Here is a 22959-nt window from a genome sequence, read left to right as displayed (position 1 = left end):
CATCCCTCGGAGCACTGCAGTTCGAGCAGAGAGTGGTAGGCTCTTGACAGAGGAGTCTGAAGTGAAGGCCCGCTGGGCCGGGTTACTTTGAACGGTTGTACCAGGCTGATCCCCCAGCTGTCGAGTTGGACGTCAAGGTTGCTACAATCCCTGTTGCTGACCCTCGAATCAACTGTGGTCCACCTTCGCTTGTGGAAACACGGGCTGCGGTGAACCAGTTGAAACGAGGCAAAGCTCCAGGGATCTGTGGCATCCATGCCGAACTTCTCAAGGCTGGTGGAAATGCTGCACTCGTGTCGTTGCATGCAGTTTTGTGCTCTGCCTGGAACACAGGCATCATCCCAACTGACTGGAAGAGGGGCCTTGTTGTCCCTCTCTGGAAAGGGAAGGGTGATCGCCAAGACTGCAACAACTACCGACGGGTGACGCTGCTCTCAGTGCCGGGCAAGGTCTTTGCTCGGATAATTCTGGATAGGGTTCGCCACCATCTGCTTGAGCACCAGCGTCCAGAGCAGTCAGGCTTTACACCAGAGGTCAACGATTGACCGTATCCTTGCCCTTCGTGTCCTCACCGAACGCAGACGAGAGTTTTGGCAGGGGCTGCTTGCAGCCTATGTTGATCTCTGTAAAGCGTTCGATTCAGTGAATCGGGATGGCCTCTGGAGGATTCTTGGTCTTCGTGGGGTGCCACCAAAACTGATTGATCTGATGTCTGAACTCTACTCTGGTACTGAGAGTGCTGTGAAGTGTGGTGGTACCATCTCTGACTTATTTCCAGTTGTTACTGGAGTTCGTCAGGGATGTGTACTTGCCCCCACACTTTTCAGCACTTGTATGGACTGGATTTTGGATTTTAACAGATTTTGTATGAACAGCTTGGATTTTAGGGAGGATGTCGGAGAGATCAAGCTGTGGTGCATCGTTTGGGAATGTCAAGATCTCGGACCTTGATTTTGCAGATGATGCAGTCATCTTTGCGGAGACTTTAGACATCCTCTTGGGGGCCCTCGAGGTGCTGAACGAGGAGTCGGAGCCGCTGGGATTACGGGTTTCTTGGGTCAAAACTAAGATCCAGGCTTTCGGTGACATCTTGGATGCTGCTGTCTTGTCTGTGTCTGTTTGTGGTGAGGATGTTGAGGTCATGGAGAGATTCACTTACCTTGGCAGTGATATTCATGTCTCTGCTGGCTGCGAGTGAGAGGTCAATCGACGTCTGGGTCGGGCCTGGGGAGTCATGGATTCACTGCTTCATGGGGTGTGGCGCTACCGGTACCTGTGCGGGAGGACAAAAGTCCGAGTCTTCAGGTCCTTGGTACTTCCAGTCTTGCACTATGGGTGCGAGACCTGGACTCTGACCAAGGATCTGAGACGGAGACTTAATTCCTTTGGTACCAGGTGTCTTCGGAGAATCCTTGGCTATCGCTGGTCGGATTTTGTGTCCAACGAGCGGTTGCTGAGAGAGACTCGGATGAGATTTGTTACCTGCATAGTCTGTGAGCATCAGTTGCGGCTGTATGGACATGTGGCTCGTTTTCCTGACGCTGATCCTGCTCACCAGATTCTCTCAGCGAGGGAGTCTCATGAGTGGAGGAAGCCAGTGGGCCGACCACGTGCCTCATGGTTGCAGCAGGTTGACCATCATCTCAAGGAGATGGGGATGGGCCTGGCATCTGCCTGGGGGATGGCCAGACGGAGGCCCCTGGAGTACCGGCGGAAAGTGGACGCAGCGACACGCTGTTCTGGCACATGCTCCCATACCTGACCTGACCTCTCAATGTTTGGGCGGTCGTATGATTTTTATGTCAAAATTCGCAATTTTCTAAGTTTTTGACCTTGTGACCTTGACCTTGGGATGAAAATGAAAAATCGGACAACGGCAAGTTTTAGATAATTCATTTTCCTATTCAAATACCGAAGAAGCCATTCCATTCAGTCAATTCCCTTGGAGAAGATAGATTTTTAATCCGATTACCCCCTAAAAATGGCTATTTTTTTGGGGCGTGGCTCTGCCCACGATGGGCGTAGCACGCCCTCATCCAAGAAAACACAACTATACATTGATATCGAACACATAACCAAGTTTCATCAAGATCGAATCAAGTCCACGAAGTTATGATCTGGACAGACAGACAGACACTCAGACAAGCCAGTAGGCAGACATGGGTAGTCGACTACCCAACAGACAGACAAGCCGGTAGGCGGACATGGGTAGTCGACTACCCAATGGAACCTGACGCGATGTGCCCGTTCGATGGGGAATCGGACATACCTGAGGATTAAGCACGAGAAAATTCATGATTCCAGCTTCAAGGGTTAATGCTGCAGATTGTTTTTTCGTTAAAATACCCCCACATTTAGAGGTTTTTCGACCGTTGCTAGGCAACAGAGGGATCCATAGCAACGGTTCTTTCTCACACATAACTAGGACATACCATGAACCTACCATACTAGTTTCATGTATATCTGACTCATAGTCTCTGAGATATAACGAACTTCGTTTTTTTTATTGTTTTCGACCAGGGTTCATTCAAACTCTATCTTCTCCGACAGTTTTCATAGGATCCGGCTGGAAATTTTTGACAATATTGCTGAATGTACTTCCCACAGTCGATCGTGGCCCGATTTTTGATTTTCGAAAAAATAAATTTTTGAGATTTTTTTTGAAAACTTCAAAGGTCCGTTGCTAGGCAACGGATGGGTCCATAGCAACGGTTCTCATTTGCACACAATTAGGTCATGGTATGAACCTACCAACCAAGTTTCATCGAAATCGCCATTGTATTAACGGAGCACTGGACCGAACAGACATACATACAGACACACAGACAGACAAGCCAGTAGGCGGACATGGGTAGTCGATTACCCAATAGAACCTGGTGTGATGGACCCGTTCGATGGGAAATGACCTGAGGATTAAGCACAAGAAAATTCATGATTCCAGCTTCAAGGGTTAATGCTGCAGATTGTTTTTTCATTAAAATACCCCCAACATTTAGAGGTTTTTCGGCCATTGATAGGCAACGGAGGGGTCCATAGCAACAGTTCTTTTCACACATAACTAGGACATACCATGAACCTACCATACCAGTTTCATGTATATCTGACTCATAGTCTCTGAGATATAACGAACTTCCTTTTTTTATTGTTTTCGACCAGGGTTCATTCAAAGTCTATCTTCTCCGACAGTTTTCATAGGATCCGGCTGGAAATTTTTGACAATATGGTGGAATGTACTGCCCACAGTCGCTCGTGGCCCAATTTTTGATTTTCGAAAAAATGATTTTTTTATGATTTTTCAAAAATTTCAAAGTCCCGTTGCTAGGCAACCAAAGGGGCGTTAGTAACCAGTACCTACGCGGCACAACGAGGTCATAAACTGGTCCTACCACCCAAATTTCATCAAAATCGAACAACTGCAAGGGGGTCAAAAACCCCCGACAAACACACACACGGACAGACCGACACCACGACCAACAAATAAGGGTCGATCAAAGAAAAAAATTTTAATCGAAAAAAAAAATTCGACATTTTTTTTTTCGACTCGATCGACTACCCCCAAAAAAATTTTTTTCGACTCAATCGACTACCCAACAGACAAAAATATCGATAGAAATACTGATAACACTGAACAACAAAATTTTTTTACTGGAGATGTGTAAAGTGATTTAGACTAATTTGGGTACGCTGATTTCAAAAATCATAACCGTTTTGCTGTATCACGTCAGGATTTTCAGTAACAGAAATATTCCCATTGCCTAGAAGTCAGGATTTCAATGAAATTTACAAAAATTCATTTATTCATTTATTTCATCATGAATGCTTCAAAATTATAGAAATTACAGAAAAACTCCACTAGAATGTAATTAAAAATGCTTTAGGCATTTGGCTTTGCGTTTGTGCTGCTCTGTGTCAGTTTCACGATGCAGGAACCAGCAGAAATCGCCCATCATGTTCGGGTTGTGCCGCCCTTGGTAACGCGTCTCCATGAGTGAAATCTCTTGGTGGAATCGCTCGCCGTGCTCGTCCGAGACTGCTCCCAAGTTGTCAGGGAAGAAGTTCAGGTGCTGGTGTAGGAAATGGATTTTCAGGGACATCCTGGAGCCAAGTTTCCTGAAGGACTCCAGCAGCTGCTGCACTATTTCTTCATAGTTGTCCGCGCGCTCGTTCCCCAAGAAGTTGTCCGTCAGCTTTGAAGCTCCTCCACGCTGCCAGCTCTTTGGGGTTTAGAGTTGTCGGAAAAGTTTCGTCCTTCATAATCTGTCGGATTTGCGGTCCAACAAAGACACCAGCCTTGATCTTGGCCTCCGACAACGTGTTGCCAAACTTTTCCTTGAGGTTGATAAAAACCCACGCCCATTCAGATCCATTGCCCGTACAAAACTTTTCATCAAGCCGAGCTTTATGTGGAGTGGTGGAAGGAAAACCTTGGCTGGGTCGACAAGGGCGACATGCTTCACGTTGTGTCGACCAGGTACATGCTCTTTTCGCTCTTCCCAATCTTTCTTCGTCCAGTGATTCTTGTCGTCTCTGCTATCCCAGAGACAAAGGAAGCACATGTATTTCGTGTAGCCTGACTGCAGCCCTAACAACAGCGCCACCACTTTCAAGTCTCCGCAGATGTGCCAGTTGAAGTTATTGTACTTGATGGAATCAAGCAGCTGCCGCATAGTCTCATAGGTCTCTGTCATGCCGAACGTGTGAGCCAGTGGGACTGATGGTTTCTCGTTGCCATTGTGGAGCAAAACAGCCTTCAAGCTGTTCTTCCCCGAGTCGATGAAGAGGCGCCAGTCTGCAGGATCGTGATCACACCCAAGTTCTTTCAACAGACCGTTGATGTCACTGCAGAATGTCATCGTGTCTTCCATCTCAAAGAACTCAGCCATGTCTCTGTGACGTGCTCTGAACAAGGATATCTTGGTGTTAGGTTCAAGTAGATTCCACTGCTGCAGCCTTGATCCAAGCAGCTCTGCCTTCGCCTTTGACAGCGAGAGATCTCTTACAAGATCATTTAAGTCTCCCTGGTTCAGAAGGTGTGATTCTTGAGTGTCGGGTTCAAAAGGTTCATCATCACCATCCTCTTCACCACTGCTTACAGCTATGTTCTGATCAGCTGGAGGTGTTGGAACGGGGTTCTCGTCATCATGAGGCACAGGTTTACGAGCAGAGACGCAGTCAGCGTACTTGATGTGACCTTTATTCTTCTTGTTGAAGCCGGCGATGCTTGTGCAGCAGAAATAACAATCATCATGATGATTGTGCGGCTCATGCCATATCATGGGCACCGCAAATGGCATGCTCGCGTGCTTGCCCACCAACCACTGAGTCAAGGTTGTGTGACAGCTTGTGCAGCAGATGTGTGGTGCCCAGCTCTGTTCTTGGTCCCCCACCTTACACCCGAAGTAGTGAAAGTAGGCGGCCTTCATTTTCACTGCTGTAGATATACTTCGCTGTTGATCTTTTTTGGTATACCGACCACAGACATAACAGAAGTTGTCAGGATGATTGGTACAGGAACGCCTACTCATCTTTATCTGAAAGAAAGAAATATAACACAAGTTAACAACAATTGTACGAAATAGACATGTTAAAGACATATGTAAATTTCATTGAAATCCTGACTTCTAGGCAATGGGAATATTTCTGTTCCTGAAAATCCTGACGTGATACAGCAAAACGGTTATGATTTTTGAAATCAGCGTACCCAAATTAGTCTTAATCACTTTACACATCTCCAGTAAAAAAAAATTTTTGAAATTTGTTGTTCAGTGTAATAAGGGTAGAAAAAAATCTCAATTTTTTTTTCGACTCGATCGACTACCCAAAAGACGTCATGCATGGCAAGATAATTGCGGAGTTCATCAATCAAATTTGACCTTAAAAATAATTAGTAGTTTAATTCAATGATTAAATATGCAAATCCTCTTCAAATCTCAAGTCAATCCGATGAAAATTGAAAATTGACAATTTTAGAAATTCGGCCTATACCTTTTGGCCTAAATTGACCTAAAAACAATTGGCTGGTTGAATTCAGTGACTTGATATGCAAATCGTCTTCAAATTTCAAGTCAATCGGATGAAAATTGAGGATTTTAGAAATTCGATAAACTTGTTTACCTGTGTCCTATGTTGACCTTTTGACCTCAAAAATAGTATGCTTCATCCTTATGATGAACTCTACCAAGTGGTGAAGTTTCAGGAAGATCGGTTTAAAATTGTAACCTGGAGGTGATTGACATACAAACAAGTAAAAAAGAAACAGACAGACAGACAGGGGTGAAAACCTAACCTCCGTCCACCTTCAGTGGCGGAGGTATTGATGTTATAGCACCTTATGCCAATCAAATGTCTTGGACAATATATGATGGGGTAGGCAGTAAGGCTGGTAGATTTTTCAAACAGATATATTGTCCTCGAAAAATAAATATTCTGCAGGGTGGGCCTTATGTCTGGTGATCGTTGTACACTATATTTTTACTGAATTCAAATAGTTAATTATGTTGATTTGTAACAAGTGTTTTCCCCAGAAATTTAATTTAAGGGGGTGTGGGAGGGGGAAGGTTGAATTTTGAGGTTTTGAGAACTTCAAGTGGTGGACCTGAAGTCCTCACCTGCCTGGCATTCAAACAAAACTGAAAATCACTCCAAGTGGGAAACATACTGTTTTTAAGGACGTCATAAAGGACACAAACAACAAGCACGAATAACCTTCATTCCATAGTAACATCTGGGCAACCTAGTGTCTTTCGGAACCCCCCCCCCCCCGAAGGATTCGAAAAAAACTGTTCAAATAATTTTATTGAAATAACATTATCTACATACCAAATGAAACCATTTGCGATATTTTAAGATTAATCTCCTATTGTGTCAATTAACTCAACTAACGTCGAGCTCGTTGCGCGGGAAGTTAAAATCTCTCAATGTTCCGAACGGCTTAACTCCCATGAAGACATTCCAAATTAATGGAGGAGAATACACGCAAGGGTCATGAGGAGAAACACGAGAACTTTAAAGCTTTTAAAACCAATGGGTTTATTCCCGAAACCACAAACTACCAGGAGAAGATTAACCCGACAAAAGGAATACGATGGTGGGTTGGGATAGGGAAGAAAGGGGGAACACCGAATCGATAATTAATAAAATAATTACAAAATGTAATAAAAAAAATGTATGTACAATATGAATAAAAATGAATCTAAATAAATCTAAGATGCCTCCCTCCAGACTGGATCTCAGACGGGAAAAGGACAAAACCGGGGGACTCAGCTCTGGTGGTGGGAGGATGGGCACGAAGCACCCAAAAGCAGGCGATAAGGAGATGATGAGCAGGATGATGACGAAATGAAGGCACATCGGGAGGTCGACGAACGGGGCAAGACAAGAACACCGAAAAGGCTGGCAGGCAGGCAGGAAGACCTCCTCAAAACACTCCTCCGCACTCTTTTTCTCCATCGAGTTTTCTCTCATCTGTCTTTACTCCTCAGATTTTGATGCACCTCACCGACACACTCAATGCCAGATTCGGCTCCTCCCTCCTCTCCCCGGGCAACACTCTGCCCTGGAGACATTCACAGCTCCGCCCCTCTCTTCCTCTTGCAAAGTCTCCCGGGTCCCCGGTAGAGGTTTATAATGGGGATCATACACACAATTTCCTTAACCATAATCCCTAACTAATTATAATTACCATGCACCACCCCGACATGATGTATGGACAAACAAGACATCCTGGGGGCTGACGTGTCCCTACTTATTATATCAAGACGGGCTAACTACTCGTACATGGACCATGCCACTCTATACATTCCTATCTGCTCTATAGGAATATCTAACTCCCCCCCCCCAACCATGTCAGGTCAGGTTCGATCTGTGACCTGCTACAGGTACCATGTAAACCTGTACTAACCTGTTCCATGGTCGGGTTGTCGGCGACTAAACCGTCTCCCCCACCAGGTTTTCTGGTGAGGAGGGTGTTTGGATATGGACACCCAGCAGGATTAAAAACAAAACCTGTCAAAGGGCGGAGGAGCTCCTTGTGAGCCAACGGCCATCCATATCTAGTGCCCAACTGTGTCTGCGGACGTCCTTCTGCAGTTGGGTCACTTCTAATTAGGAGGTTGGTGGCAGGATTTGCACTCCAGCCACCGTAAAACGCTTCATTCCGCAAAACGCAAAAACGCAAAAAAATCTGAAAACCCACTCCGTGGGAGTACCTCCTGTGCAGCTTCCCTTCGCAGGGCAGCTCACCGGATGATGGGATTGGGGCAAAGCCTTCGGGACCCCCAATCTTTGATAGGAGGGAAACCACGGGGTAACATCCCTGGGTCAGATTGCGGGAGAGTGTGTCGGAGTGGTGCTGAGGTGTCGTCCACCAGACGGCGGTCTCCTTGGGTTAACCTGAGGCGGTCCCTTCGGGTGGGTGCCTGGAATGTCCTATCCCTAAGAGAGGATGATCACCTGTCTCTGTTATCATCTGAGCTCAAGCGTTTGGACATCGGGATTGCAGCTCTCTCTGAGGTTCGGAGACCGGATTGCGGCGAGATAATGGTGGGTGGTTACACCTACTATTGGTCTGGTCGCTCTGATGGTTACCATACCCAAGGAGTTGCTGTAGCTGTGTCCAATAAGCTGACCCCAATGATAATTGAGGTAACACCGGTCAACGAGCGTATTATGAGATTAAGGATTCGTCACTCCTTAGGTGTCATTTCCCTGGTCTCTATTTATGCTCCGACTGAGGCGAGTGATCTTACCGTGAAGGATGCATTCTACGCCACACTCGAGTCTGTGGTTGATCAGTGCCCCAGACGAGATACACTTCTAGTCTTGGGGATTTCAATGCATCGACTGGAACTGATAGGGATGGTTATGAGGTGTGTGTTGGTCCCCATGGGTCAGGAACTATGAACCAGAATAGCACTAAGTTCCTTGACTTTGCAAGAAGTCATGGACTGAGGGTGGCTGGTTCATGGTTTCAGCGCCCGCAAGCTCATCGCTGGACTTGGTATTCCAACGCTGGCGGTGTGGCAAAGGAGATTGACCATGTCCTCATTGACGGTCGTTGGAGGATGATCCAGAACTGCAGGGGTCTACCGGAGTGCTCAGTTCCTCAATACTGACCACAGGCTTGTTGTAGCAACTCTAAAGCTGCACCTTAAATCCTGGAGAATGGTACCATCCCAGCCTAGGCTGGATGTTGCCAAGCTCAGGGATGAGAGTAGCTGAGGAGTTTGCGAACAGGCTGAGTGGACACTTGGGGGTCTGGGTGCTTTGGGGGTCCTGAAGAGTTGTGGAGCACCTTCAAGACCACCGTCCTTGATGTTGCCGGTGGATGCCTTGGAGTTCACCGCAGGGCAAAGAAGAATTTTGTCTCTCAAGGGACACTGGATACCATTGACCAGAGTCGCAGGGCCAGGCTGAATGGCAGAGCTGAGCTGTTCAGGGAGCTGAGGCGTAAAACTGTACGTGCACTGAGGGTGGACAAGGAGGCCTATGTGCGAGGAATCTGTGAGGGGTAGAGCATCACCTGTGGACAGGTGATTCTCGTCCCGCTTACAGGGGAATTCGCGCATTACGTTCATCCAAGCCCATCCCTCGGAGCACTGCAGTTCGAGCAGAGAGTGGTAGGCTCTTGACAGAGGAGTCTGAAGTGAAGGCCCACTGGGCCGGTTACTTTGAGCGGTTGTACCAGGCTGATCCCCCAGCTGTCGAGTTGGACGTCAAGGGTGTTACAATCCCTGTTGCTGACCCTCGAATCAACTGTGGTCCACCTACGCTTGTGGAAACACGGGCTGCGGTGAACCAGTTGAAACGGGGCAAAGCTCCAGGGATCTGTGGCATCCATGCCGAACTTCTCAAGGCTGGTGGAAATGCTGCACTCGCGTCGTTGCATGCAGTTTTGTGCTCTGCCTGGAACACAGGCATCATCCCAACTGACTGGAAGAGGGGCCTTGTTGTCCCTCTCTGGAAAGGGAAGGGTGATCGCCAAGACTGCAACAACTACCGAGGGTGACGCTGCTCTCAGTGCCGGGCAAGGTCTTTGCTCGGATAATTCTTGATAGGGTTCGCCACCATCTGCTTGAGCACCAGCGTCCAGAGCAGTCAGGCTTTACACCAAAGAGGTCAATGATTGACCGTATCCTTGCACTTCGTGTCCTCACCGAACGCAGACGAGAGTTTCGGCAGGGGCTGCTTGCAGCCTATGTTGATCTCTGTAAAGCGTTCGATTCAGTGAATCGGGATGTCCTCTGGAGGATTCTTGGTCTTCGTGGGGTGCCACCGAAACTGATCGATCTGATGTCTGAACTCTACTCTGGTACTGAGAGTGCTGTGAAGTGTGGTGGTACCGCCTCTGACTTATTTCCAGTTGTTACTGGAGTTCGTCAGGGATGTGTACTTGCCCCCACACTTTTCAGCACTTGTATGGACTGGATTTTTGGGAGGATGTCGGACTCAAGGAGATGGGGATGGGCCTGGCATCTGCCTGGGGGATGGCCAGACGGAGGCCCCTGGAGTACCGGCGGAAAGTGGACGCAGCGACGCGCTGTTCTGGCACATGCTCCCATATCTGATCTCTGACCCCCAACCACACACAAACATAACAATACTATTAATAACCATTTTGCATTTTATTTTTTGGGGAAAAAATGTTTTAAAAATATATTTACTTTTGAAAATATTTGTTGAATTGGGAGTCCTTATAATCCCAGGATGCTTTTTCAGGGTTAAATAAATAAGGTGGTATCAAAGATGACTTTCGAAAAAACAAAGTTTTCTGGAACCTTTAAAATCTTTTTTCAAATTTCAATATACAGTAATTATACACATGCGGTACTAAACACTGGAGGACACAAATCGCCTTTTTAGCACTTTCAAAACCCTTGCATTTAGTGATACATGGACAAAATAATGTGCCATTTTGCGTCATCATGACCAATCAAATTATCTGCCCAGAAACCCTCCCGATGTTGTTGTTTCTCGAGACAGTGCGTCTGCGCGGGATAATGTGTTCTATGGACTATGAACTCTCTTATTACATCCGTCACCGAAGGTGGATGGAAGTTGTGTTTTCACCCCTGTCTGTCTGTTTGTTTGTTACTTGCAAAATCAAAGATTTTTCAAATATATTGGTTCGTCGATTTTGTTATTAACCTCCGCCATCGAAGATGGATGGAGGTTACTGTTTTCACCTCTGTCTGTTTGTTTGTTTGTTTGTGAGCAGTATTACGGAAAAAACTCCTGGACGGATTTCGACGAAACTTGGTGGGGGGATTAGGTATGGTCCAAGGATCATGCCATTAGATTTTGGACTTGGTCCAAAAAAAAAACTTAGAAAATTTTGCAACTTTTTTTCAAAAAAAATTCGATTTTATTTGAAAAAGATTTGATTTTTTTTTTTTTTTTTTGCATTTCTACATGTTTTAAGTGATTTCCAAACCCCCAAAAAAATTGTTAGAGGAAAAAAAAAATTTTTACAACCTTTTTTTCAAAAAGTTTCGATTTTATTTTTTTGGCATTTCTACATGCATGTCGATCTAGTTTAATTTATTCAATCGTGGTTCAGTAGAGTCTGATCCGTTTTGACCTACAATGAATAGGATATCAGGTTCACTTAAGTGACCCAGCAGTATTGGCGGCGGAGGTTTTGCACTCAACCGAGTGCTCCCACTCTAGTTGTCTGTTTGTCTGTCTGTCTGTCTGTCTGTCTGTCTGTTTGTCTGTCTGTTCGTCACCTACAGGTCACAATTTTAAACCGATCTTCACGAAACTTCACCACATGGTAGAGTTTGTCATAACGAAGAAGCCTATTGTTTTTGCGGTCAAAAGGTCAACAACATAGGTCAAAGGTCAACAACTTAGGTGGAATTTCTAAAATCCTCAATTTCATCCGATTGCCTTGAAATTTTAAAATAAGTTATATTTTAGGTCAGGTCACTGAATTCAACCAGCCAATTATTTTTGAGGGCAACATAGGCCCAAGGTCAACAACCAAGGTGGTCTATCTAAAATCCTCAATTTTCATCCGATTGACTTGCATTTGAAGAGGATATATATTTTGGGTCACCAAATTCAACCACCATTTATTTTTGAGATCAACATGGACCAAATGGTCAACATAAGCTGAAGGTCAACAACTTTGGTGAGATTTCTAAAATCCTCAATTTTCATCCCATTGACTTCCAATTTGAAGAGGATTTTCATATCAGGTCACTGAATTCAACCACCCATTCTTTTTGAGGTTCACATTGGCCAAAAGCTCAACATAGGCCAAATGAAAAAAAAAATTGTCACTTTTCATCCGATTCACTTGAAATTTGAAGAAGAGTTGCATATTTGGTCATTGAATTCAACCACTAATTATTTTTGAGGTCAAATTTGTTTTATGGTTTTTGCAAGTATCGTGCTCTGCACATCTTCTTGTTTGTTAATTGCCGGAATCCTTCGGATTTTGGCAATTATGTTGGTCGGTTGTGTGTGTCATTCTGTGTGTCTGTCTGTCTGTCTGTTTGTTTGTGTGTTTGTTTACCCTGTAGCAGCCACACCGTTTCAGCAATCATGACCAAACTGGGTACAGACTTCGGCCATGGTCCGACTTAGACACTTGTCGTTTTTGGTGAATCTAGGTCAAAGGTCAAGGTCACCGAAAAACAGGAATTCTTATTTTTGCAATAACGTCCGCTAAAATGGTCGTATCGACTTCAAACCAAATCCAAAATGTGCATCTTCAAATACTGCATCCAACCGAATGTCTCATTGGGGTGTCACACTAACACCCTTCTTTGCGGTCGGGGGTCGAATGTCAGGGAGGTCGGGTCAAAAGTTTCAAATTGCGATAAAAATGCCATTTCAAGTCTGATTGACTTCCAAGTTATGATCATGACCAAACTAAGTGCTATAACTCATTAAACAGTAGCACTATCGACTTATAAGAACCAAATTGATTTCCAGGATTTTGTTTTTTTCAGAGATCATGGAGATATGACAAAGTTATTCCGGAAATTCCTTGCTCAATGAGCAATTTCATTTGTCTGTTTGTTTGTTTGTGTGCAGGATATCTCAAAAAGTTGTTGATGGATCCGGATGAAATTTTGTGGACAGTTTGTGTGTGTGACAAGGCCAACTGATTCGATTTTGGTGGAGATGCAGATCCGCATCCAGCTAGTAGAATTTTTTTTAGTGATTCTTCACCATGGAGAGATCACGCCAAAAATGATGCATAGCACGATATCTCAAGAAGTTGTGGACGGATTCAGACGAAACTTGGTGGACCCGTTGGGTGTGTGACAAGGAAGAATTTATTCGGTTTTGAGGAAGAGCCGAATCCGGATCCGGATCTGATAATTTTGAAAGTGATTCTTCACCATTAATTTTTATGACGTCATTCCTATTTTTTGACATTCTTTGTTTTTTGTTTCATTTGTTTCACAGCCTACAGTTTACATCGAAACTTCCTGAAACTTGGCATATATATGTAAAAATACCCTGCGCAGACAGTAACGATCTCCGATTTTGAAAATTCCTCCTAGAAAAAAAGTTATGACATCAAAATATCTCCGCTAATGGAAATCGCCAAAAACATTATCTCCGAAACTAGGCAAGCTTTTTGAATTCTGTTTGTGGGAATCGAACAGGGCATTAGCAGAGATGAATTCCCGCACATATGATACATCACTATGACATCATATCAATTTTTATGACGTCATTCCTATTTTTTGACATTTTTTGTTTCACAACTCAGAGTTTTCATCAGATCTTCGTGAAACTTGCCAGGCATATGCAGAAAGCACACGTGCAGGCAGTAACCATCTCCGATTTTGGAAGTTCTTCCTAGAAAAAAAGTTGACGTCATAATATCGCCGCGAATGGAAATTGCCTATAGCATTATCTCCGAAACTCGGCAAGCTGTTTGAATTTTGTTTGCGGGAATCAAGCCAGGCATTAGCACAGATAATTTATCGCAAACCTGATACATCACAATGATGCCATATTCGTTTTTATGACATCATCATTAAGAGGACAAGGATCTTAGCTCATTTGAGCTTGTTTAATGATTCTTCACCATTGAGAGATCGGGCTAAACTAATATTTAGCATGATATCTCAAAAAGTTGTAAACGATTTCGGATGAAACTTCGTGGACAGGTTGGGTGGGTGGCAAGGACGTATTGGTTTGATTTTGGTGAAGATCCGAATCCGGATCTGGATGCGATTATTATTTAATTTTTAAAGTGATTCTTCACCATTGAAAGATAGGGCCAAAAACGATATATTACTGAATAGCATGATATTTCAAAAATGTATTGGGCCCGATATGTTCTCGTGGATCAGGCATTACGTGGCGGGGGTATGCGCTCTACCGAGTGTCCTTCTGGTTGATAATGGAGCACAGGCCAGCATATTTGCCGATTATTCAGATGGAAAATTTGCAGGTTTTTGCTGTATGGATGTTGTTGCCACACAGAGTAGAGTTATTCCATTTAGCGAGAGAAATTTCAGGAAACTTGGAGAGTGTACCCTCTTTTGGAGGGTTGTGAATTTTTGTGCCAAATTTGAGAATAAAATCTCTGCTAATGCAGTCAATTTCGAGTTCAACACTGTTTGGGAACAACTCGATGAACATACTGAAGGAGTTGGAAGGTAAAAATTACTTGCAGATGAATGTAGCTGTCACTTTGCATTTAGGTTGGTAATTACACTGTGTTTACCAGTTTAGCTTCGGCCTCGTTGAAAATATGTTCAAAAATAAGACCATCATGAGATATATAAAGCTAGGCAAAGGATATGAGGGGAGGCCAGGCTCTACACCAGGGGCTATTCAAAAATTACGTCATGCTTGGGAGGTGGGGTGGTGTGATGTATGTCCAAATGTTATGGAGTGTTACAGGGGGTGAGGGGTGTTAACAGAACCTGGATAAAGAAAGATCTGAACCCAGTTTGCATGATGAAGGATGAGAAGGATGTGTGTGCAGTGATATAAACTGTCAAATCAATGGTCAACCCTTTTGAAAAGTGTTGCTCCTTTTCAAAGGAGCAGCTCCTGCACATTGCATCTGGCATCACAGCCTCGTCTGAGCTAACAAGGGACTACTTGAAGGCTTTTTGAGAAGGGAGATGCAGCTGTTGTGTCCTATTGTAAGAATCGCTTGCAAGGTGAAGAAGATATGTTTGCAGTCCTCAATAAACAGAATATGAAGACATTCATATCGATGAACAAGTCAAATATTTTTCTGTGGACCATTTTATCCCGAGATGACCCTCAAAATTTTTCATGCTCATCGGATGTGGTGTTCTACATATGCAATTATGATGTCCTAATGAGGGCACCTATGATGTCATTAAAAAATCAAACTTATTCCCCATGAGGAGTACTTGCTTTGTGCCAAGTTTCAATTTTTTCCTTGTTGCGGTTTCAGAGATACAGAGGTCCAATTTTTCCCCTTTTTCCAATATGGCTGCCACACCACATGCCCTTTGACACCATAATTATCATTAAACCATTCTACCTCAGTAGTCGCATCTATGCTGAAAATTTCATCTCAAACTGACAAGCGGTTGCGGAGAAAAACACGAAAGTTCTGTGCAGACGAACAAATAGACAGACAATCAGATAAACAGACCCAAATGCAATACCCTCTCCTCTGGGGAGGGTAACGATGATGCATTTCATTGAAGCCACTGTCCAACAGGCATCTGTAATGGAAGCCATTCCTCGTGGAAGCATTTGGATTCCTGTCCTGCAATGACATTCAAATGGCACTGATACGTTAAAAAAAAAAAAAAAAAAAAATATATATATATATATATATATATATATATATATATATTATGACCCTGCATGCACATATTCTGAGGGACGTTTGTGTTGTGTCCCTCAATTTGTAATTTTGAAGGGGCCATGGAGTTAAAAGCCTAAAATGAACTGTGATGCAACCGTGAAGAGACATAAGAGACATAAGACTCTTTCTCCACTGCAAGTATGCTGCTGCTTCCCCTCCTTCTTCCAGCTCTTCAGATAGCAGTTCGTCCTCCATCATAATTAAGAGCCCAGACATAGATATGTGTTTCATTTATTGTGGCTAAAGTCCATAAAATTGGGTCTGAAGTTCTTATACATACTGGCAGTGGCAAAAAACAGGTGCACAATCAATATAAATACTATTTAAAATAATCTTGGACAGTGTGAGTGATGCCTTAATTGGCCTTTACTGCTTTATAGGATGCGATTTGTTTGGCTTGTTTGATGGGAAATCCAAGAAGAAAGCAGTGAAAATGATGCTCGAAAGTGATAGTTTCCAAGAAACCTTCAAAAGGTTTGGCAGCTCGTTTACTTTGCGAACGAGTTTCTTGAGTGACGTGGAGAAATTTGTGTGTAAGCTCTCTGGCCAAGAGTGCTCAGAAGTAAATGAAGCTCGACGCAACTTGTTACTGCAAGCTGCCAAGGCTGAAGCAAGCACGCCTCCTACAAGTGGCTCTCTGCGGAAACATGCTTTGAGGGCTACAGTTACTCCCAGGTTGCAATCCAAACCAGATGTCAGGAGCAGTTTCCTGTCATTCCTCATCCAGATGGTCATGGATGGAAAGTTTCCAAAGATACCTGCCTAGAGGTTCTATCGGGAGATCTCCCTCCTGAAGCAGGCACTGTTCTTGAGCTTGTGCGCTTCAGCTGCAAGAAGACGAGTTGTGAAGAGCGGCAAGGCAAAGGAAAATGTCCTTGCTCCTGCAGACATCACAACGCACCATGCACAGATTTGCGTAAATGTTTGGACTGCAAAAACTCTGTAAGAACTGAAAGTGACGTGGATGACATTGGAGAGGACTGATCGTTTTGAGTGTCTCGAAATGATCTCAATATATGCAAGCATTCATCTGGAGTATGATGAGTTCTTCCTTGAAATAATTGTACATAAAACGTAACGTATGAAATCCTCCATAATGTTCTGCACTCTATCTCCCTTTTTTTCTTTGCTAATTGCTTACTTTTTCAATCTCCCTTTTGTGAAGCTGTCTTCTTTCTTCGAGTGGTTTTACATTAATATACCAGCTATTTGAGATACAAATATATATCAGTTACCAAATCAATGACTTAAATCAAATCAATAATTCTTTCATATTTTATCACTTGGGAGGGGAAACCTATGAGGGAAAATCCTTTCTGTATTCCCAGTTTATATCATGAAAGGTTCATGCAGTTGTGATAATACCTAATACAACCACCAAGAACCATTTTCTCATACCGTAATGCACAGATGTCTTATATAGGACAAGGGGGCATCAGATCAGGTCAGGTCAGGTTTGGGAGGATGCGCTGCAGCAGTGCGTCGCCATGTCCACTTTTCATCGGTACTCCAGGGGCCTCCATCTGGCCATCCCTCAGGCAGATGCCCGGCCCATCCCCAACTCTTTGAGATATCACTCAACCTGCTGCAACCATGAGGCACATGATCGGTCTGTTGGCCTCCTCCGCTCACGAAGCTCCCTCGATGAGAGAATTTGATGAGTAGGATCAGCGTCAGGAAAATGAGCCACATGCCCACATAGCCGCAGCTGATGCCCACAGATTTTACAGGAAACAAATCTCATCTAAAGGCCCTGTCACACCTTGATGATTTAGCCAGCGTATGCCGACGTATGAAAAATTTGTCTAAAACGCAGGCACACGTCGAATACGTATGGGTAAGTTTTGTATACGTTAAGAGCACGCTAGCATACGTCATAGTACGCTGGCATACGTCGAAGTACGCTAGCATACGTCGTAGTACGCTGGCATACGTCGTAGTATGCTGGCATATGTCGTAGTACGCTGGCATATATCGTAGTACGCTGGCATACATCGTAGTACGCCGAGGTGTTAGACAAATTTTCCATGCTTGAAATTTTTCGACGTATGCCAGCGTATGACTCACACATTCCGCATACGCTGGCCATAAGTTGTAGGCACGTTATGCGATCGTTGACACACATCGACACATGTTACTTGTAAGTTACTCATAAGTCGAAACACGTTGAGGTAATGGTTAGCGTCAGTGTTCCAGACTTCCTTTTTTTAAATCATTATTTATTTATTTTCTTCGGTATGACGGTGATGTTGACACTTCGATTTCTAGTGCGGTTATTATATAATATAATTAATAGGCTGCCGCTCAACGATTTAAATCATACCCGCACTAGAAATCGAAGTGTCAACATCACCGTCATGCCGAAGAAAAAAAAAAACCAGGGAGTCTGGAACACTGACGCTAACCATTACCTCGACATGTTTCGACTTATGAGTAACTTAAAAGTAACGTGTGTCGACGTTTGTCAACGATCGCGTAACGTGCCTACAACTTATGGTCAGCGTATGCGGAACGTGTGTCATATGCTGGCATACGTCGAAAAATTTTCAACATGCTGAAAATTTGCCGACGTACTCGACATACTACGACGTATGCCAGCGTGCCTCAGCGTGCTCTTAACGTATACCAAACTTACCTATAATGTATTCGACGTGCGCCAGCGTATTCGGCAAAATTTTCATACGTCGGCATACGCTGGCTAAAACGTCAAGGTGTGACAGCGGCTTGACACTTCGATGTCTAGTGCGGTTATAATTTGAATCGTCGAGCCGCAGCCTATGAATAACCTACGCCACGTGATCGTCGGAGATACGCTGCCGCGCGCTATGCATAAGTTGGACTATCGTTGGGCATAGGTTGTGAACGCCGACAACACGCTCAGCATTCGTTGATATAAGTTATCTATATGTTATCGAAACGTTCTGTGTATGTTACTAATACGTTATGCATACGTCCATCTCGTTATGAATACGTCCAAAACTGGAAAAAAAACATCAAGAGTTCAGCGTACGCCAGCGTTTTACATACATTTTGATACCTTGCCATACGCTGGCTAAAACGTCAAGGTGTGACAGGGCCTTAAGTCTCTCTCAGGAAACGCTCATCAGACACAAAGTCCAATTAGTGATAGCCAAGGATTCTCAGAAAAGACCTGGTACCGAAGTAGTTAAATCTTCATCTCACGTCCTTGGTCAGAGTCCTAGTCTCACATCCGTAGAGCAAGACTGGAAGCACTAAAGACCTAACGACTCAGACTTTCGTCCTCCCGCACAGGTACCGGCAGTGCCACACCCCATGGTCAAGTGAATCCATGACTCCCCCAGTCCTCACCCAGACGTCTATCAGCTTCTTGCTCACAACATGTGGAGACATGAATATCATTGCGAAGGAAAGTGAATCTCTCTGTAACCTCAACATCCTCACTACCGACAGGTACAGACAAGACAGCAGCATCCAAGATGTCATTGAAAGCCTGCATCTTAGTCTTGGGGTTAAGACCGCAACCAAGCTATTTCTACAACATACACCACCACAACCCAACCTTTGGGAAGCAGTTAAAAAGTGACAATGTACTTAACATTGGCCTCCAGTGTGTGTGTCTTCGGTTGTTATCTCCATATGTGGGTTTCAGAAAGTGGAGCGGAGCCCTCCCAGGTGTCAAAGTATCCACCTCCGTGTGTGTGTGTGTGTGTGTGTGTGTGTGTGTGTGTGTGTGTGTGTGTGTGTGTGTGTGTGTGTGTGTGTGTGTGTGTGTGTGTGTGTGTGTGTGTGTGTGTGTGTGTGTGTGTGTGTGTGTGTGTGTGTGTGTGTGTGTGTGTGTGTGTGTGCGCAAATTAATTTGTAATTCAATGTTTGCACTGGATTTATTTGATGAAACCATGACATTCATCTTATTTTTTGGTCATCAGTGGCAACTATGCTCAAACACTTCAAAAAACAAAAACACACACATGACAATGTAAAGCCAGTATCAAACATTGATAAGCAAACTTCAGCTCAGGTGGGAAAATAAACTCTCCCTTTCACCCCCTAATAATGCCAACTGATATCCAAAAATCCCAGAATGAGCAAACAAAGCCACTGCAACCATAATCGCATTGCGCTGACGAAGTGCTGAGATGACATCTTCATGCCTGGAATATTTTCCCAAGAACTTCTGATTGTATCGAGTACTCACGTGGGGTTTGGACTTTGGTCCATTGCACAATTAGTCATTGCGTGACGATGATGCTGTTATGATTGGTTTGCTGGTATCACACTGGAATATTGATTACTAAGTCAGCCTGGCATGCAGTTGTTTGCTTTCTTTTAAAAAAAATTTAAAAATGCAAATGATGCTTCATTCTCAAGACATGCCAGTGCTACAGCCCCAAAGTCTTTCCACTTTTTCCAATGGACATGACTTAATTAAAAAAGAAAGCAATTCCCATTTTTGGAATAAATTGAATATCTTCATTACTTTGTTGTTACAAATTTGATTCAGCTTGGCTGCTGTATCACTGAAATCATTATCATCCAGCCAACATTGTATTGGCATACCTGGTGTTGGCTTAATGGTTATGCTGGTGGGTTTGGGATCCGAGGGTCCTGAGTTCAAATCCTGCTCAGCTGTTGAATTAATACTAGGTGGGGTTAACTCGACCTGTCATCCTTCTGAGGTCGACAAAATGAGTGCCAGCATGCTGGTATACTGTGTTGGAGTGGCAACCCGTCCAGGATTGTGTCGAATAGCCAAGGAGACTGCTTTGGTAGTACCAACGCTCTGCACAAAGTATGGTCCCAATGGATGGATGGATTGTATTGGCTGGATTACACCCAATGACATCGGATCTTTGGAAGATAAAGAAATGTCAATTCCTTGGATGGGAGATCTTCTTGAGGCTGGTGTTAGTTGTTGAAGGACTCCAGGATAGCTTTGATATAGTGTTAATTTCTGAGATCCCTCATGCTGGATTTGCTCGAATGTGGAGTCAACACTTCCACGGAAACAAAGAGATGTCCTGGCACAGACCGCTAAATCTTGAAACACTTCCTCAATTTGTTTCCTGTTCTGAATAAAGATTATGAAATACAAAATGTTGTTGATGTATTCTCATTTGCACAATTTTTGTTTCACAGAGTACCAGTAGCTCTGTTTTGTTTTGATTTTGTAATATCTGGTAGGTGTGGTTGCAGGTTTCTCCCATAGCTGTCATTTTTGATAGGCATATTGGATCTAATGGCAGCAGTTACTGCTCTGAGTTTGCAAATAAAGCATATTGCCATTTGTTTCCAACTATATCCATCACAGCCTATACTGTCATAACTTGGAGGTCGATTAACCCTCCTGCAGCCTTCTGAATCGGAGATTGCAGCAAATCAATTCATGGCCAGAATGGTCTTGCAGCAATCTGCCCTGCCAACTTAATCACTGAAGATTTGGTCCTGTGACGAAGTTCCAAAAGAGTAAGATGGGACAAACAGTTAGTAGATGAAGCCAAAAGGGTTTATGAGGTGATGTGGTAGTACTGAGTGGGCTCCATTGAATGGTTATCGGTGTCCAAGTGTGCTGCGGACAGAAAGAAGCTTATGTCTCCAGTGGCTTCTGCTCCACACAACAGGTGCAGTGGGTGAGTCTGTTTTCAATTGTTGTCATGCACTGCGATTGTGACAGCACGACCATAATGTGCAGATTATTAGGGTACCCAGTCTGATGGACTGGGTAACCCTTTGTTTTTCTTCTGTTTATTTCTTATTTCTTATTTCTTCTTTTTCCGCCAGCAATTTTCGGGTTCTTTCGCTTTAAAAATCATTTTCTCAGAAACAGAATTTCTCAGAATTTTGTCCGATCGACACGAAATTTTCACCATAGTATGTATCTTTTTTTGATAGCATTCTTCGTTTATAATTGTGACGTCATAGGTCACGTGGTATGGGCGCCATCTTGAAAAATCGATAAACTTTGGACCTCTGTAGCTCTGAAACGGTGCAATGGAAAAATATTTCGCTTCATACATTTTAATGAACTCCTAATGGGGAACACGGGTGATTTTTTTCGTGACGTCATCAGTGATGCGGTATCCCGGTGAAAATTCGTCAAGTAGAACGCTGCATGGGAAAAATCTGAAATTTCTTCAGCATCATCTACACAATTCACCATAGAAAAAATATATTGTGATGTCATAGGTGACATGGTTCGGCAGCCATCTTGTTTTTAAAAAAAATAGTTTAAAATATCTTCTCCAGAAGGGCTGAAGAGATTGATGCGAAACTTCACAAGAACATTCCCCACGACATCCTTTTACAAGTTTGTTAATTTCTTATTGATAGGTCTCATGGTTTGGCGGCCATATTGAATTTACCCTAAAACATTCAAATATCCTCTTCTCCAGAACGGCTGAACAGATTGAGACAAAATTTTACAGGCATATTCCCCATGACATCCTTTTACAAGTTTGTTAATGAATAATTGATAGGTGACATGGTTTGGCAGCCATGTTGGATTTAAGAAAAATATTAAATAATGTTTTCTCTGGAACTGCTTCATCTATCGAAGCGAAAATTTGCAACTATCATCTACCATCGTGTATGCACGCATGGTAAAAATTATGACATCACAAGTCACATGGTTTGGTGGCCATCTTGGATGGAAAAACGCATCTTATCCGATTAACACAAAACTTCACACACTTATTCCACAACAGGATTAGAGGCAGAATCTAAATTATGATGTCATAGGTCACATGGTTCGTCAGCCATCTTGGATTGAAAATTAATAAATTTTTAAAATGTTCTTCTCCAGAATGGCTGGACAGATTGAGGCAAAATTTCACACACACTTTCCCCAAGACATCCTTTCACAAGCTTGATAATTTCTAATTGATAGGTCACATGGTTTGGCGGCCATATTGAATTAACCCTAAAACCTTCAAACATCTTCTATAGAACGGTTGGACAGATTGAGGCAAAATTTCACACACACTTTCCCCAAGACATCCTTTCACAAGCTTGTTAATTTCTAATTGATAGGTCACATGGTTTGGTGGCCATATTGAATTAACCCTAAAACCTTCAAACATCTCCTACAGAACGGCTCAACAGATTGAGGCAAAACTTTACTGGCACGTTCCCCATCACATCCTTCTCGAAGT

Source organism: Eptatretus burgeri, chromosome 2, assembly GCF_056783735.1.
Source record: "Eptatretus burgeri isolate ZD-2024b chromosome 2, Ebu_testis_v1, whole genome shotgun sequence".
NCBI lineage: Eukaryota > Metazoa > Chordata > Myxini > Myxiniformes > Myxinidae > Eptatretus > Eptatretus burgeri.
This window is presented reverse-complemented; position numbering follows the sequence as displayed.